This window comes from Pundamilia nyererei, unplaced genomic scaffold, assembly GCF_000239375.1.
Source record: "Pundamilia nyererei isolate P.nyererei 1_Seehausen unplaced genomic scaffold, PunNye1.0 scaffold00121, whole genome shotgun sequence".
NCBI lineage: Eukaryota > Metazoa > Chordata > Actinopteri > Cichliformes > Cichlidae > Pundamilia > Pundamilia nyererei.
In genome coordinates, this window is record NW_005187522.1 from 2,031,435 (window position 1) to 2,037,434 (window position 6,000).

The following is a 6,000-nucleotide window of genomic DNA, read 5'->3' on the forward strand; positions in this document are numbered from 1 at the left end:
CTTGGGTCCCGTGGAGTCCATGCCTGTATGGGTCAGGGCTGCTTTTGCACTGAAATGTTCTAATGTTATGCCTGATAGGTGTACGCTGCAGATGGCATAAAATGAAATAATTTCCTTTTTTCCTTTTGACAATATTAGCATTAAGCCAAAACTGCAGGAATGGAACTGCCTGATAAACAACTATGTCCATTTAGTCTTTTCATAAATATTCATAGGGAGTATAAAGATTCAACTGCTTTCATTTGTGAGTGAGCATTTAAATGATGGATGCTAGTCAATGGGAAGCATTTACCGCTATAAACCAAGATGAGTAAAGTAAAAATACCATTTTGTAAGCGTTAACAGAGCAAAATCAAAAGTATTTTGCCTCAGTGTCATTGTTGGACAGTCATTGTTCTTACTGGAATATGCCCAGTATTGAAATTGCAAGGAATGTGATTAAGGTGTATACATTCCAGAGGGTTTTGAAAGACTGCCAGGTAGTTCAAGTCTGTTTGATTATGACTATCATATCTCTGAACTCAAGTAAACAATTTGGTTTTAGTGTTAAACTGACAGACTGCCTTACTCTATCTTTAAGCTACATTTAAACTGACGGAATACACCTCCAATAGTTAAGAGCTGAAGTTTGACAGACGATCAGTTCTTGACGGAAAATTTATCATATCTATAGATAGAAATTTTCATGACTGTTTGTTGCCTTTGATATGCAGAAGAAGTACTGGTGCAAAGTGTTCTAGGACCGGTGCAGTCAGAGGGCAAAGTTGAGAAATAGTGATGCACAGAATAAAGTGTGTGGATGCACGAGTAGTTAAAGTTTAGTATATTCATGGCCAGAAAAGTGCAGCGCTCAAGCAGCTCGGTCAAAAATGAAATTTGAATCCCATCCAGCCTGGCCTCACTTACGGTCTTTCATATAAGCTTCTATTCTCCCAGCGTTGCTAGACAGAGGCGACCCAGTCACATTAGCAATGACATACTAACATTTAAAAGTTGATGGCTGGTTAAAGACCTAATAAATAATTTATCAATATCTGTTTGTCACACTGAATAAAAATATATACTTTCTTCCACGAGTGCTGTCTTTTCTTCAATGTTAAAACTGAAGGACATGAATTTGAACCAGATTTACAAAGTAAGATAAAGAAAGGCAAACAGTGACATCTTGCCAACGGTCAGTAGCTGAACCTATAACAACAATGCCTAAGAGTGAGGGTTTCTTTCCAGATGGAAACTGTCCAAAATAAATACAGGAGCGGATTTAGGTAAAGCGGTGACGTATAAGGTTATGTAGACATGCGTAAGCTCTTTGGTTTGAAGAACAAGAAGACACAAACATCTGTTAAAGGGGTTAAAGCTTTATTGTTACTGAAGCTGAGGAACTTACTTTACTTCTTCATATATAGACCTACGTGCATTACGCAGTAGATTTGTATAGTAGCAGCTTTGTATGACTCACAGTTCAAAGTGATTCTTGTTCAGCTCATACTGGCTTCAGCCCCTCAACTAAGTTGTTTTAGCTCCTCTATCTTTAAAGCAACTCTTTCCTTAGGTGGGTGTGACTTCCGTGCCCTTAGCAGTGTGTCTGGGAAAGCTCACGCAACACAACAGTGAAGTGATAAAGTTGATTGATGGAGATTTAACGTCTTGAGAGTGTATGCTCTCCTCCTTGCACAAAATTGGTTAAGTTGTGTCAATGCCCTCCTCTCTGTATCTAGATCCTCTCATTAGGAGCCAGAAGTAAAAAGGTAAATCTTAAACTGAGTGTTTAGAGCAGTAGTGTGAATCCTGAGCTTTTTATGTCACATTCTTATGTTTTCTGGCCTCACAGTTTGAAACTTTGACTATGTTTGATCTGAGCATTCATCAGCGTAACAGCGTATACAGTATGCTGTTACAGAATGTAAGGAAAGGCACAAAAGGTCTCATTTTAACCAAAACCTGTGGTGACCAACATCATTTCTTTGGATTGTGTAAGATCACAAGTTATGAGTAGTCATGAGTAAATATGCATAAGAGGACAGGAGTTCATGTAAGGAAAGAAAAAGAAAGAAAAAAAAGGAGTTTTGAGCTTAAAAAGATTCGTATGTCTTAGTCATTGTATCAATTTCATTCAAAACTATTGCAACACAGAGATGAATATTTTAACCAAACCCTCAGTCTGATGTGTTACAACAATAATATAAATTAATTAAAAAGCAAAAGCAAAAACACTATAAAAAATAACAAAACCCCAGTGTATTTATATTAGCTTTGTGGCCTTGGATTCTTCATTTTTTCTCTCAGATATGAGCCATTTGAGGATATATCTTCACATAGAAGGCAAACATCAGCATATATTTTGCTGTGACCTGTTTTGACAGAAATGTAAACAATTCCAGAAATCTTCCACAGTTTACAGTACAATAAATGTATCTGGATCTTATCACAGTTTTAACCACTACTGGTAGTGCCCCCAAATCATACCTTCACGTCAAATCAGGCTGAACTGTGATAACTGTTCTGACCGCCAGCAGAAGAATGTGGAAAATGTTTGAAAGCTAAAAAAAATAAAATAAATGTAAACACACTGAAAAGCTTGCGTATGAGATTCATGTAAGAGCTGTAATGGGGCTGTAATGAGCATTTTTAAAATTTTCCAGCTGTCAATGGGAAAGTTCATGGTGCGTTTGATTATTGCATCTCTTTTTGTTTCAATTCAGAGGTGGTGCATACCAGATATACGGTGAACAGTGGCACTGTTACACCATAAAATCTCATCTATGCGACATAGACTGCTAAAAATCCTCAAGAGTTACACTGAAAACGCAGTGAATCACAAGAAGGAGCAGGACTGGGAGTTTTTCTTACTGAACATAGACAAAATCATAACTCTCCCACCCACAGCCCAAAGACATGGTGTGATCATCCATAGGTGAGAATATGAGCACGAATGGTTATCTGTCTGTGTTAGCCCTGTGACAGAGTGGTGACCTCTCCAGGGATTGGAGGAGATTTGTCAGCAAAGAGTGGTTGTAGTTTTCCCCTTTCTTGCTTCCCCTACAACAAGAAATTGGTGCAACGAACTGAAAGAGTGGAAGATGAAATCAAACCGTACACATGCACTGAGAGTTTGCTGGGAATGCTGTGGGTTAGCGGCTGAACAAACAAACTGCAGTATAAAAATTTGAAGAGCGTACATAACACAGAAAAGCAGCGACCCGCGAAATAGCCTGTGACAGTCAGGAACTCATTCTACTAATTGCTCAAATTTATCTAATTATTGTTTGGTCAGAAAGGGGAAGGTCGATAAATTAATTCCTAAGCACGTTTTTTTGATGTCATGGATAAAGAGTGACAATTCTTCACATTGATGACGAGGGGAATTTGGAAGGAGGCAGCAGAGCCAAAAGGACGATGAAATGATTTCTAGGGTTTTAGGCTGTTTAGCTTGTGTTTGACAGGGTGATGCATTGTCCAAAAAACATCCAGCTGCGCACTCACACGCTCTGAAATCATCGCTGGTTGACAGGCTCCTTCAAAGACTCCTATTCATTCCCAGTGGACAGTAGCATTGCGGGGGAATCACAATCATGAGACTACAGCTGCATTGTGAGATTGGGTCAGTGAACACTTGAGCTGATGAGCTGACCCAGACTAGATAGACTATCAGCTATGTAACAAACAGAAAGCATAATGATGTTTAAAAAAAGGGCATGGCTAAAATTACCGTAACCTTTTTTTCAGTTCTGGCTTTTTAAACAGCAGAATAATCAGAAATATAACATATAAAATTGACTTGTGACGCATTTTAGTGGAGATATCATCTGAATTTCAGGAGCGGGTCCTCCTTCTTCACGCCCCCTCCGGCCTCAGGCTATAAAAGCCCCCTTTCTCCAATACCTGCTGTTCTCATTTTCATGCCCCCCCCATTTTTCCCTGTCTTCTCCTCTTCTCCTCTCTTCCTTTCCTTCAATCATTTCTTATTAGCACATGGGGATCCGCCCGGCCCGGGAGCCGTCGCCCGTCTCCTTCGAGGCCTTCCCCAAACCGCAGCACCAGTTCACACTTCCTCATCCCTCATCGCCCATCATTACCGAGGATGTGGTCCCAGCTAGTGAAAGATGTGAACTCCAAAATTGAAAACTCAACTCCTTAATTATTACGTTTTGTTTTGACAACAACACCAACTAAACGGCCGTGTGTACAGGTATTGTTGGAGAAGACAGTTGAATTACGCCATTCCAGAAATTTCCTGCTTCCTCCCGGATCGTTTGTATTTGTTTACAAAATTAAGCTTATCTGACTTCCACAGTGGAAATGTAATTAGTGTGATATAAGGAGAAACTATTTTGTTTTACAGCCATCATAAGATATCCTTTTATCTTTAACTAATTTCCCTGCAGGGGCTGCTGAAATGCTTTGATATTTTTGTGGGAACAGTATAGATTTGAGCGCCACTCCAAACCACTGATTATTGAATCTGGTGTGACCATTTGTGAAGAACTGATTTTCTTATAACAGTTGTATGAGTTGTATGTATTTATGTACTGTATTAGTACATGCCAAGGAAAGATATGCAAGGCAGTGCAACATACCATTTTCATGACACCTTCAGGTTGTCTTACAAAAGCATGAAAGTATCTTATCTGGAGATCTCAGGTTTTTACAGGGCTAAACATTAACCAGTCTGTCTCATGATTTATCTCAACTGAAGATGAAGTTTCTTTGAGAAGAGGCACACTGAACCATCTTCTCTTCCTATGTTTTCACTCTGTGTGTGCTTCTTTGAGAGCAGCAAACACATAGGGAGTGGCTTTTATTAGGGGATGAGGTCCCCTTAAAGGTGAATTGGGGGTCCCCACTCTTTGCCTATTAATTGCTGTTGTAAAAGGCCTTACAAATGTCCTCTGCCTCTACAAAACCTATACAAAAACATTTTTTGAAAAGCTCGGTCAGGGGTCTGCAATGCCATGACAACATTATAGGCATTAAAGGCTTATTCCTGCTTCAGTTTTACCACGGACAAGCACCTCGGTGCCCAGTGCTGCTTACTCCTGACTGGAAAAGTAGATTTTAAAACCTTAAACCCAACAGAGATCCAGTGGCTGCTCTTCACACTTTATAGAACAATTATGGAGAACAGTCACGACTACTTTATGATGACTTCACACTTGGCAGAAAAACAGTGTTCTGTGTAGTGAATCTCTCACCTAATAAAAGGCTTCTCTCAGATAACACTGCTGTGTGTGCTGAGCTTCCATCTTGGATGCCTTGTGACAACATTAACTTAAGTGGGATGTAAATCAGTTTACAAACTAATAAAACCCAGAGTGCCAGCAGATAAGGACAGACTTTAAACCGTCAGAAGGCTCATCCTTGGCTTTTGTCCTGCATGCACTTTCAGCCCTGAACTCTGTTCAGGGGCGGGGGACACGTGAACCTGATGGGTTTGTGTTCATATGCATTTATTGTCAGGCATTTTCATTACTTAAATACTTTCTGGTCATTGGGCTACCTTTTGTGTATTTCTGCATCTATTGGTCTGATTGTCTGTTTTCTGGTTCCTTTGTGTCTGTATGTTCTGACCTGTCATTTTCCAGGATGATGAATTTTCCAAGGAGATTTTTTTTAAGAAGTGCCAGACTTCCTGCAGATGGGATCTAACCTTTGGAAGTGGAACCTGAATTTGAGAAGGAAGTTGGTTTTTACCCATGGAAATGTTAATGCCAGCCCTGCATCGGAGCTCTTCCCCTGTGACCTTATCACTTCATCTCTTTTGCACACAAGCATTTGATCCTTTGTTGACAGAAAGTTACTGTTTAATGCAGCAAGTTGATCTCTTGCCACTTTCTTCAGTACTAAATAGCATTTGGATTTCAAAAAGCCCTGCGATGTCCACTACATCAGCTCTTCTAAAACAAGAAATAACCTGTTTCAAGAATGCTTTTAATAATGTTGTCCTTTAATTTTGAACAAAGCAGCAATCATGAACTGACAAAATCCTTCACAGTCAGGAAT